Source organism: Drosophila navojoa, chromosome 2 (assembly GCF_054131105.1).
Source record: "Drosophila navojoa isolate 15081-1374.11 chromosome 2, UAZ_NAV_1.0, whole genome shotgun sequence".
Lineage (NCBI taxonomy): Eukaryota > Metazoa > Arthropoda > Insecta > Diptera > Drosophilidae > Drosophila > Drosophila navojoa.
This window is the reverse complement of record NC_142890.1, coordinates 14,266,793-14,279,386: the sequence shown is the minus strand read 5'-3', so window position 1 is coordinate 14,279,386 and position 12,594 is coordinate 14,266,793. Positions and strand designations below refer to the sequence as shown.

The following is a 12,594-nucleotide window of genomic DNA, read 5'->3' as shown; positions in this document are numbered from 1 at the left end:
CTTTGTTGTTGTTGTTGTTGTTGTGTGTTGCTAACAAGCAATTCAATTAGTTGCCGGCAGCAATAACAACAATAACAACAACAACAATAGTTGCTGCAATCATCTGCCTAGTCGCATAAAGCAGAGCCAATGCGAGCCTGATAACTAGGCGAGGCATTTTTGGGTGGCAAAGTTCTGTACAAAGCTATCGACAGTGCTGCTTGTTGTTGTTGTTGTTGTTGTTGGTGCTGCACTTGCTGTATTTGCAATTGATGTTCGGTCGCACTCCGAGCGCACTAGGCGATGTAAGGAAGCGCCAGCTACAAAAGGAAGCCAACAAGGCGGCCAAGGAGCAGCGAAGCGCCACTGACTGTCCCAGTTGCTTGTTTGATTTGGCTGGCTGCTTGGCTTGCTGGTTCGTTGACTGCTTGGCTGGTTGGCGTGTTGGCCAACAAATTGCAGCCACAAGAAACTGTTTTTTGGCTTCCGACTTGTTTGGCAGTCCTTGTCTGGCTGCCTGCTAGCAGCCTTCATTGATTACTTTGTTATGGATTTTGTACGGCTGATTTGGTTTCAACAATTCCTAGTATGCTGCCCTCTGCCAATTTCTTTAGATTACAACAACAACAACAACAGAAGCAGCAGCAACAACGAGCCCAGTCTTTGATTGCGGCAATCATGGAATAGCGTCAGAAGTTTGTGCAGCCCTATATATTCAATATACACACACACACTCAATATACAGAGAGCGATGCCGGAGCAAGGATATTGCAGCGAGCGCATTCAATTGCAATAGTTGCATCAATTTAACCATAATACATAATGTCAACAACAAATTTAACTGAGATATTTATGTGTATGTATGTGTGTATGTGTGTGTGTGTTTGTGTACACATAATTCTGTTGAATAAAACGCAATTAAAATGCAAACCAGGCGACGCTTTCTGATTAGAGAACGCGCTACAATTTTATTCACGTTTCTGACTTGTTCCACAGTGTGCAAAAGCAACAACAACAGAAACTTAACTAACAGCTGGGGGACTTCCAAGTGGCGCATGGAATAATTCAGCAAGCAGACAACAACAATAAATAATCATATTTCGAGTACACTTGGCAAAAAACTAATTAACTAACTTTAATTTTCATTAATTAAATTATTTTATTCAGCATTTATATATACATTTTTTTGAAGTGGATGTAGCACTCAAAAAAGTATATATAATTATATTAAAATAAATAATAATATTTATTGTTGAAAAAAAAAATGAAAAAATTAATATTTTTTAATTTTCATCGACAATCGATTATCAAGTATTATTTATAATTATTATTTGTTTTATTTCCAAGTTCTATTTGTCATTTGTTTCTCTCAGTGCAGGCGTGCAGCACTCACAGTTACAGCTAGACTGGGCCGGCACTTAAGTGAAATGGCTGTAGCTCAACTTTGGCCAAATGCAGTCGAAATGACAGCCAACAGCGGGCAGCAGACAGCAGCAGAGGATGTGGCTTCAACGTCTCTGTTGGCTGTTCTCTGTTGTCCGTTGTCCGTTGTCTCTTGTCGTCGTATTTATCACTGCTGTCTACAAGCCACAGGTAACTGGCAGGCTGGGCCGTAGGGGCGTGTTCTGGCCAGAACTTGCCGCAGGTCAGGTGAGCAAGGTGCGACTGGGTTTTTAATTTGTGAATCGCTGGCGAAACATAAAGCTGTTTAAAGTGCAAAACACCTTTCTACATGTATGAGAGTGTATGTGTGCATGCGTGTGTGTGTGGCAGTTCAATGACCGCTAATACAAGCACAGATTGCAAATACATTGCTTTTTTGCTTCTTTGATTATTGAATTTCATTGATAATTGCTGGCGACATGCGTGTTGCATGTTGCATGTTGCATGCTGCTCGCTGCCGCCTGCTGTACAGTTGTTTAGCTGTTTGTTTGTTCGATTCTAATTCGATTTGGGCATGTTGGCATGTCTGCGCCGAAAGCGCCTTGCCATTTGTCAAAATCGATTCGAATTTCAATTTGGGTTAAATGCACTCAATCCAGACCTCAGTCGACTCAGTGAACTACTTAACGCAGTCATTGAACTTTGCAATAATTTGACGAATCTCTATCGATTAGACCGAAATGGCTGTCGTAGCTGAGCATCAGACGGCGAACGACACATTTGCATTAATAGATTTTCGGAACGAGTTTTTATACCCTGAACCCATTGAAAATGGGAAATCAGGGTATAATGGTTTTGTTAAAATGTATGTAACAGGCAGAAGGAGGCGTGGCAGACCCCACAAAGTATATATATTCTTGATCAGGGCGACGAGCTGAGTTGATTTAGCCCTGTCCGTCTGTCTGTCCGTCCGTCCGTCCGTCCGTCCGTCCGTCCGTCCGTCCGTCCGTCCGTCCGTCTGTCCGTATGTTTGAACGCGTCGATTTCAGAAGATACAAGAGCTAGAGACTTCAACTTTTTTTTAAAATGTCCGTATATATCACGCGGATATCGAGTTTATCACTAAAAAACGATAACTCATTCCGATACTTTTTTATCGATAAAAAACCTTATCGAATATCACTTAAATAATTATATCTCCTACATCTTTCAAGCTAGAGTCTCCAAATTTAAAATGTATATTAAGACGCATGTCATACAATTTCGGTTTTTGTTAAAATTTACCCCCCGCCTCTATATCCACCCCCTCACCCTCATCTTTGTAAAAGTCGTATATCAAATACTAGAGACTTGTGATTCGGTATACACATACATTTTAACATTATGATTACGTTCTCAAAGTTTCATTACGATCGTACGTCTAGAAATTAAATTATTCAACAAATAAGTTGTCATTATATTGCCAACACTGCAGCGCAACCAAAGCGCAATCGCCTGTATATGCGTGTGTGTGTGTGGGTATGCGTGTGTTTATTTGTATGTGTATGTGTGTGCGTGTATTTGTTTGTAAGCGTGTGTGTGTGTGTGCGTGTGAGTGTACTAACTATTATTGAAATATCAGTTGCTTGTAGGGTTCAGGGGATCTCGTAGTCGAGCAGTCTCGACTAAAGCTTTCTTACTTGTTTTTTTATTTGTTTATCAGTTTATGGCATTCGGCTTCGCATCATGTGCCAAATGATCAATCAGCAACCTTATATAGACTTTCATTGAGTGGGTTACTTTGTATTCAAATGATATGAATAAGTTTGTAAAAGAAATTAATGTCCTTGGCACAGTCAAGACCGAATAGCCAGGTAGGAGCTGTAACTTGAACTAGATGTGGAACTTGAACTGGAAGTGGTCTTAAAGGAAATAGTTAAGACAATCACTTCTGCTTTTATTTTCATACAGTCTATATAGATAGTTTTTGCTATTATATGTAAACTGCTTTAAATTTTTTCTTAAACTTGAATAAAAATGTTATTTATACTACATTCAATTAATACATCACCAGCCTCTGCCCTTAATAGACAAAGTGTAGTACATATATACTATTATACATATATATGTATATCTACTCAAATATCCAGGTAATACAATAACCTTGTAATACAATCACACGTTAATTACATTACCTTTTAAAAAATTAAAAACTGATATTTATTTATAACTGACAATGATGCGGCACTTTGTTAAATGATGCAGCTCGACCGCATTAATGACTTTACAACTTAATTAATATAAGAGGTGGCTTTGGGGTCTCCAACTACTCGCTTGCAGCTGATTAGAGCAGGCAATAAACACAAGTTGGAAGTGATACTAAAGACAACAGCAATACGCTTGACCAACATGCCGAGGCAGTTATCCAAGGTGTTAATGCTGATCAAATGCTTTCGACATACATATACAAAGCAGAGCAAATCAAGAAATTGACAAAAAAAAAAAAAAAAAAATTGAATTTTTGTCACGCGAGCGACTCAAAGTTTTTGTGTTGTTGGCACGCTTCTTTGTGTATTTAAAGTGCCATGCAAATTGAGTACTTAGCAAATTGTTGTAATTAAAAACAGGAAAAAAAAAATACAGCGCACGCAATGTCGCGCGCGTTTTACTGGCGATTTTAAATCGCCTGCTAAAAATGTTGAAAAAATGATTCAATAAATGCATTCATATGCATTTCAATTGTTTACGTCGGCTTTTTACACACTATTATCACTTTGTAATAGCCGTTCATTACATAAATATCCATTCAATAATCAATTTGAAATGAGCTGAGTATTATCATTAAATTAAATGACCTATTCAAGCTAAAGCTATATATATCATTTGATTAAACTTGAATTGCATTATATTTAAATGGATCTTGACAGCCGGACAAGCAAACTACAAAATTATAATATAATTCAAGTGACTAATTGATTTTGCTGCAGCGCCAAACAGGAATTGGAGCAGGCGACGGAAAGAGATACAAATATATAGCTGTATGTATGTATGTATATTTTGTTGCATATATATGTTGTCCCACTGCCTCAGGCTTAATGCTTTTCACATTTAAATGTTTAAACAACATTTTAGTGAATAAATATTTGTTGGTGGTCAACAGCTTGATTGATTTCATGCATATTTAAATTTGCATTTTTATTATTATTGTATACCTGTTATCAATTAAAAAGTGAAGATGCCTGTTCAGCTGTTGCTGATAGTACTTTGATACTCGCTTTAATACTCGCTCACTTGGTGATAGGAGTATATTGATTTTGTGCAAGAGTCCAAATGCTGTCCATGTGGACTTGCATTAGAATTCCCTCAGGCCTAGGCCAGGTATATGAAATTAGACCAATCGAAGTCAAATAGTTGTTAGAGGCATGCCTGACTGCCCAATACCCGTACACAGTACTAATAATAATTTATTGATTCGATAATAAAAATAAAAAATTAATAATATATAATTATAAATTAAAAAATATATAACTGTATTCAACAAAAAACTGTTGACTAAAATAAATTCGATATTAGCAATTTATTATCTGGTCTTCTATTATATAAAGTGCCCTAAGCATTTGCAAATTGCACATGAATGAGAGGCAGACCTAGTTTTAGCTATTGTACAGCTATTGTAACTGTGCTGCTGTTAAACATGCATTTAGTGCATAATTTATACATTTATATGGTAAGCTTATTAAAAATAGGGTATTTAAGAACCACTCTGTGGTTAATTTAAAACATGCCACAGAATGAATATCATTATTTTATGCGCTGCATGCATTCAATTGAAAGCTCATAAATATTTATATTTAATGAATGCTGAACATGTGTGTGTGTGTGTGTGTGTGTGAGTGAATCCGCGTGTATCTTTCTCTCTGTGTATGTGTTTCGTTGTTGCCATTATGCTGTGGTCACATGCTGCGGTGGCTCCTTCTGTGGCAATTGCTGTCATATTTATGAAATGGTTAATCCAGGCTTGACAGCCTGACAGCCCGCCAGTGGCTGGGCGCGAGGGGGCGGGGGCGCGCATTTAATTGGTCAATGTCAGTTAGTTTGACATCGAGGCATTACAGTTGATGCTGCACATTAAACGATGCTTGCATTAGCTTTAACTCAGAGTGCGACCTTCGCGTTGCAGGAGAAAACGAATTCGATTCGTTGCAGCCCGAAGCTGCAACTGAATCGTAATCGACTCAACCATACTCTGCCTTGTCTTGAGAGCAGTTTGCAAATTGAATTCCATTCGTAGCATATTCCGAATGGGAGGCCTTCTCTTAGGCCACACTAACCCAATATTCCCTTTTCAGCTTTGTCTAACGAGTATGAGAAATGGTTTAAATGTAGATTTATGCAAGTGGGCCGCTCGCATCCTGGCGCCCCCACTGCACAGACTCGGGCGCGCTACTCATCGTTTTCTATCAGCCGTATTCTAACCCCTAGCCTTCTCGGCCGGCCCCGCACTACCCCTCGCCCAGTGCTTTGTCATGTCTGTTTTTGCCCGTTGGCTGTCTGCTTGCCAGTTCGCTGCTGCTGCTGCTGCTGCTGCTGCTGCTGCTTCTGCTGCTGCTGCTGCTGCTGTCTCTGCTGTGTTTGTATTGAGTGTATTGCATTTAATATTTATTTGCTTTTATTTCCCTCGTTTTTTTTTTTTTTTTTTTTATGTCCCCGTCTTTCTTTCGCTGCTTTTTCTCTGGCTGCGCACATTTTTCTTTCCTTTGGCAAGGTGCGCTGGCGTCAGATGGAAGAGGAAAATTAAAAATGCAATTGCGATTAAAATTGCATGACAAACGCATTGCAAAATGTTTCATGTTTTGCAGCAGTCCCACCCCCCTCCCCCTCTCTCTCCCTCTCTCTCTGACAGCATGATACCTTGAATAAATTGTTGGCCCGATTGTCACAAGTTAAGTGAATCACCCAATATTTGACTCCATGTGAGATGTCCCAATGGCTTAGTCTACGCATGACACACGGTGCTCATTCACACTTACCTTCAGTCAACTTCCAGTCCGAAATTAACACTGTTCTCCCGTTACGCGCTTCTGCCGAAAAAAAGTGTGATATATTGTATATATTGTATATAATTTGATGTTTGTTTGATCAATTATCGCGGCGCTTCAAAGTACTTAAATTCACTTTTTCGTTTGGCTGCTAAAAATAACTGTTGAATTTCACCTGGCAGCAAATTGTGCCAATTTTAACTGTTTCGTGCTGCTAAACCGAACAGAATAATTTCATATTTGCTTTTCAAAACATGGGCATTGCCAAAGGTTGGCCAGCTGCCCGGCATTGTGAGTGCATTCAAAGCGGATGATTTCCTGTGCCAATGGCCGCCACACACACACCACGCCCCCACCCGCCCTCTACGGCGATGAGTGAGAAGTGCATTAAGTGATAAAGACAAAGCACAAGAAATGATGTGACAGACGGTCGCAATGTGTGGGCGAGACGGCGCGCAGGCCGCGGAATGGGAGGAAATTGATTACCCCTTGCTTGGTCTGGCCACGTGAGCGGCTCGTGATTGGCTGCTGCGACCGGCGCAGTTGTCACTATTTGCGACGATGCTTGATTTGATTTTGTTTTTGTTTTTGCTTTTGTTTTGATTTCAGTTTCGCTTTCCTTTGTGTTATTTTTAACTCTTGTTTCTTTTGCTATGGATTTCTTCTGTGTTTTTGTTTTGCCGTTCGTTTCGCTTGTGTTTTGTCGCGCACTGTTCGCTGGCGAGCGAGCGAATGTCAAATGATTTGCCACCAAAGTGATTATGCTTTATTTATAATGTCACTAATTAATTTCTCTCTCCCTCTCTCTCTCTCTCGCTTGCTCTCCCTTTCTCTATGAATTCGCTGGGCAATTGTGCGGCCAAAAACTGATGCTAATGCGATTGCGGCCTGGGGATAGGCAGCCAGCCAGCCAGCCCGGCTAAACAAGCAATAATAATTTGCGGAAACAGTCCCACAATCACGCCCTTAGCAATTTACTGACGGACTGTTGTTGTTGCTGTTGCGCTTTGCACACAGTTATTATTATTAATTTGCCAGGTATACAAATATTTATATACATGTATGTATATGTTAGTTAGCTAGCTCGCTTTACCACTCACGCATCGTTTATAGACCGGAATTGAGGAAGCTCTTGACTTTGTGAACCTCTCACGAGTCGAACTTGTAAGCCTGGTCTTAACGCACCTCGGAAAGAACTCTTAAAAGTTATAAATTATGAATTATTATTGTCCACAGCAGATTGTAACATGAATGAATTTCGAAACTTGTTCTGGCTCATGTGACTAATTTAAATAAAAGATACGAAAAACGAAATTAGTTACGCTATCTGCTTAAAATATTTAAAACACGTTTTGCATTCCAATTAAACTGCTGCTCATCAGGCACACACAAAAACTCATCATCATTCCGTTCCTTGGGCATCTTTCACTCAGAGTTCTAACCGAATTATAATATATTACTGCACAGATGACGAATCAGATTATTTTTAGATGGACCTTAATTAAATTTCGTTTCTAGTAGCTCTAGCAAAGAGTATGTGACCCTCGGCTCGGATCTAAGTCACTCGAGTTGATTTCAATAATTTACATTGCCGATCAACAATAACAATATTTTCCATTCATTTGCATTTACAATGATTTTGATTTGATTTTTGTTTTGCTTTGTTTTCTTTATTTTTCCGATATCCGTACGACCGACCCTCATTCGGCTATTCAACATATTTTGAGTAATTTTTTGGTTGAGATGTAAAATTTTCCACTGCAATTTCTTCAGCTTTGGACAGACAGTTTGATGAAAACATAATTTGTTTAGTTTGGGGCGAACTTTTCCATGGCCCGTGTGCGTGGGCGACCTTATGTGTTTTCGATATGCCAGTCACGTTTCTGGCTCGAGACATACGTAATTAGCCCGACGAGCTGAGGGCCATGAAACTAACGTGGGCCACGTTTATGAAATAATTAGATTCGCTCATCATCTACTTTGAGCCGTTGTCAACGAAAATAATTGATCTTGATTCTAATTACTTGCACTGATTTGTTCTTTGTTTTCCTTTAACATATGTTAGTTTACAGCTGTTATCAACTTTAGAGATCAGCAGAGAACTGCATTTACATTTTAATGTGACACGCGAAGTTTTTCAACGATTTCTGTTTTCGTACTTTTCTCTCTTTCCTCTCGCTCTTGATATTTGTTTTTTTATGGCTGTTTTGTTGCCGATTGCTTTTTATTATTATTATTTTACTTCTGCCTTCTCAGCTATTTTCACTTTTGTGATCGGATCGAAGCGCGCTGCGTCTTGCGTCTGCGAGTGCCACGACGGGTTTGTTGTCATCGGCGGCTGCGGCTGCCTCTTGGGCGGCACTTTTGTTGGCTCGATCTCGTTCGCGGTCGAAGCGGCGTCGTCGTCAGGTGCGGCTAGAGGCCGTTACGTTTGTCGTCGAAAGGTTCGTGTATCGCTGCCAGCGACTGCGACTGCGATTGCGGCAGCGGCAGCTACAGCGACTGCAACGCAGACAGCGCAGTCGACAGCGCAACTGTCAGATTTTATTGTACAATAAACGACTGCACATCTTGGGCCCAAAGGCCAATGTGGACAGCGCGGCCTATGGATTAGCTGGCTGGCGATCCGGTTTTTGGGCCAGCTACACGTCGTCTGCGTCGTCGTCCGTCCAGCACACCCAGCGCTGAGAGTTTTGTGTGCACTGAGCGCTTGACTGGACCTGGACCGCGGTGTCAATGGGCAGGCAAACATGCGCACGGAAACACAACAGCGACTGCAGCCCCAGTCGCAGCTTAGCAGTGAGTAATAGTTAAAGCAAATTAAAATTGTCGGCGCCCTTTGCACAATTACGACAAACGGCAGAGTCAAGTGCGGCCCATTGGAAAATTTTTCAATACCCATTGCGAATGAATGTGGTGTTGTGCAGATGTTTTTTTAATAAGCAAGAATCACGTTTCCATAAATTATTTTGTAACGTGAGCTGAACTCTGGTCGACCTAGGCTAGGCCGACTGATGTGACGTACCCTTGTGAGGTGTGCGTGGCCTACGTGATGGTGTGCTTAAGATTTTCAAGGTAGACTCTCTGTAAGGGTGACTTCTAATCGATCAGACTTGCCTCTTGATGACTATACAAACTTTTAATTGAGACATGATGTCTTTTATGGCTGTTTGCCTATCTGTATATGCAAAGAAATCTACAGATAGATTCGACTTTAACCTTTATTTCGCAGAATTCTCTAATTGCATATTTAACTACCGCGTGGAACATATCTCGAAAAAGCTTTTAGCTATCGTATATACAAATTTCTCCATAAAGTAGTTATTTTTCGTCGAATTTATATACCAATTAATTTTGTTTGCCTCGCTTATGAGCAAACAACTCATCGGGAATCCCAAAAAACTGCATAAGCTTACGTTTCTGAGTCAAGGAATTCCAATAGAAATTGAGTTATACAAATACCAGTTTAATTATAACGGCTCTCAGCTGTTACCTTACAGCAGAAGTTATTCAAGAAACTAATAAGTCCAAATGAGTTTCAGAAATGAGTAAAGAGCGTGTAAACCGTATTCATCCATAGGTATGTATTTGCATGTAGAGCCGAGCCTCCTTTGCCGAAGGACCCACTTTGTACACCTGAATTACATAGCCGAGTTGGGGGCGCGTTAATTATTGTGGCTCTGTCAAGGGGTTTTATTTGCGGCTGCATGTTCGCCATTAAACGCTTCGCTGGGCGCTCAAGTCGTTGTCGTGTCAAACTTTGCAACTTCTGTGAACTTCTGGTAACAATTTTCAGGCGACGCACAAACGAGTCGCAAGTGAATGTAAAAGTTTTTGCATTAAATGCAAAATAGTGTTAAATAATTTCTGCTATTTTACGATCATTTTTCAACGGCTGACGGCTGGTTCTTTCTGTGTGTGTGTGTGTAAAAGCGGAAGTGTTGCAGCGCCTTGTTTCACACTCTTTCCCGCTTTTTCTGTCCGCTTCACTCGCTCTCTCTCGCTCTCTCTCTCTCCGCCTCGACTGTCTCTGGCGCACCACATACTTTATAGCCTCTGCCGGAGAGCGAATGTGTGTGGCAGCGAGGGATTGGTGAATTAGCACAAAACCGCATGTAGATTTGTTGATAACAAGCCAAACACACACACCCACACACACACCCACACACATACACACACTCAGACAGACACAAAGGGCCAACAAGTGCTTGTGGCTAAGGCTAAGAACGAACAGTGCAGTTAGATCCTGTCAAGTTGGGAATTTTATGCGAAATGTTTAGTAATTAGTTGCATCCGCCAGAGGAAATTACTTAGCAGCGGCACTGTCGACCGCAGCGCCCTCCGTGCCTAGTCCTGACGGGCGTCGACAGCCGCGTTCTATGGCTCGTTCGCCATGCATGCATGTATTACTCATACGCAGTGTGTGCTTGCTTTAGTTGGCGCCAAACGTTTAATTAACTAATTAAAACTTGCATAGCTCAATGTACTCTGTCATTTCTTTCTTTCTTTCTTTCCCTTCCCCCCTGGCTGGCTGTCTGAGGCCAGACCCTTGGTAATTATTTGTAGCTGCAGTTCTAATTCAGCTAAAATATTTGCACGCACACCCACTACGCAAGTGAGGGGCTGACTTGCTCCCGCCAGACCAGCCCCTTCGCTGGGTCCGCCCGCTAAACTCATCGACTCCAGCCCACAGCACAGCACAGAGCAACTGTAACAATTAACTCTGTTTTGCATTTGCGTTTGCCGTTGTTGTCGGACTAAACTTTTGCCAAACACTTCTCGGGGCGGCACACTTTGTGGACACTCTCACAGCATGTGAGCAATTAGCACCTGTCTATTTGCCCATTTGGCTACCTGGCTAACTTTAGATGTGCTTTGATTTATGATTAATGGCGCTGTGCACTGTGACACAATTTATTTAAGAGGTTCTCGGCTTGCCAGCGACTGAGCTTGAAATTACTCTTGTTGCATGGCAATTAAATTTTCTTTATTACTCATGGCGGATGGGATTGCTCTTAAATTTTGATTAGCTATAATAACTAAAGAGATGTATTTTGTTTATGAGTTTTCATTATGAGATTATTAAAAATGTGACACATTATTTGCTGCATCAGAAATCAATATTTAGAGCTGTACTCACAGATAGTGATGGAGCATTATATATCCGTTTCTGTTCCACTGGTAGTTTATCAGTTAAAAAGCATTAAATAAAATAGGTCAACACAACTTTATGGATCTTATAAATTAGGTATTAAATGATAGTTTTCCAAAAACTCCTATATAGAAACATAGAATATAGACAAAGTCCTGGTAATGAAACTAATAAAGATGACCTGAAAATAATTTTATTTGAACGTAATTGTTGCAGACTTTTTTAGTAAAATAATCAAGAATTTTTTATATTAAATACTAGACTAAAAAAAAATACATAAATAAATAATTATTGACAGAAAAGAAATTAAGATATTTTAAAGCAAATTTAATTTTTAGATGCTGTGGAAATATATAATATAATATTTTTATCCAGAAAATCTATACTGTTTCTTGTCATTGTAAAAGCATACAAATATATATTTATTTTGTTTATTCTTTTTACGTGTACATATATTTGCAATATATATATAATTACTAATTTCAAAAAGAAAAAAAAAAATAAAAAAAAAAATAAATAAAATAAATAAAAAAATTATTTTAAATAAATGAATTGATTTATAATGTTTAGTTGAATACCAAATGATTGCACAAATTTTGCCCAATCTCATTCGCATTGAATTTTAGATTCAGCGCAAAAGTATGCTACGAATTTTGTACGTTCGCAGAGTCCTCAAAGTATGCTTAACTCATTGTGCTTACCTTGTTTTATTTTAGCAAATAGATTGCAGAGCGTTGACAACCCTGCTGCCAATGCTCTTGCCCTCTTAAGACTCCGGCTTTGCGTTTCGATTGTGCGAAAAATCAATAGCTATTGCGATTTTGGATTTGTTTAAATCTCTGGCTCGGCGCACGTGGCAGAAGGAGAGAACGTGAGGCTTCCCTTGCAAATATTTAATACATCTGGGGAATTGCTTAAGCAAGTTTTTGTGTTTTCGTTTGTTTTGTATTATTCTTGGCGCACTGGCTTCAGGCCTTAGCCCTGACCTTCGACTGTCGCCTGGCTGGCAAATGGCGAGCCGGGGTTGTCAAATATCCGCAGGCAGGCATAAATAAAAAGACA

The 12,594-nt window shown here is 39.9% G+C and overlaps 1 protein-coding gene across 4 annotated transcripts in view; it reads right to left on the bottom strand.

Annotated features, from left to right (window-relative positions):
• LOC108659186 (sodium-coupled monocarboxylate transporter 1) overlaps window positions 1–8,831 on the bottom strand; it is a 51,653-nt gene extending 42,822 nt beyond the window's left edge. Inside the window, exons 1-2 of one of the 4 annotated variants that reach the window (XM_089256555.1) lie at window positions 8,540–8,831; window positions 6,372–6,422 (exon numbers count right to left, since the gene is read on the bottom strand). The gene's annotated coding sequence lies outside the window, so the exon portion shown is untranslated. Of the gene's footprint in view, window positions 1–6,371; window positions 6,423–6,866; window positions 7,401–8,492; window positions 8,512–8,539 lie in introns of those variants that run through there. The other 3 variants (XM_089256557.1, XM_089256556.1, XM_089256559.1) reach the window with 3 other exon arrangements.
• Between the last annotated feature and the right edge of the window lie 3,763 nt (window positions 8,832–12,594).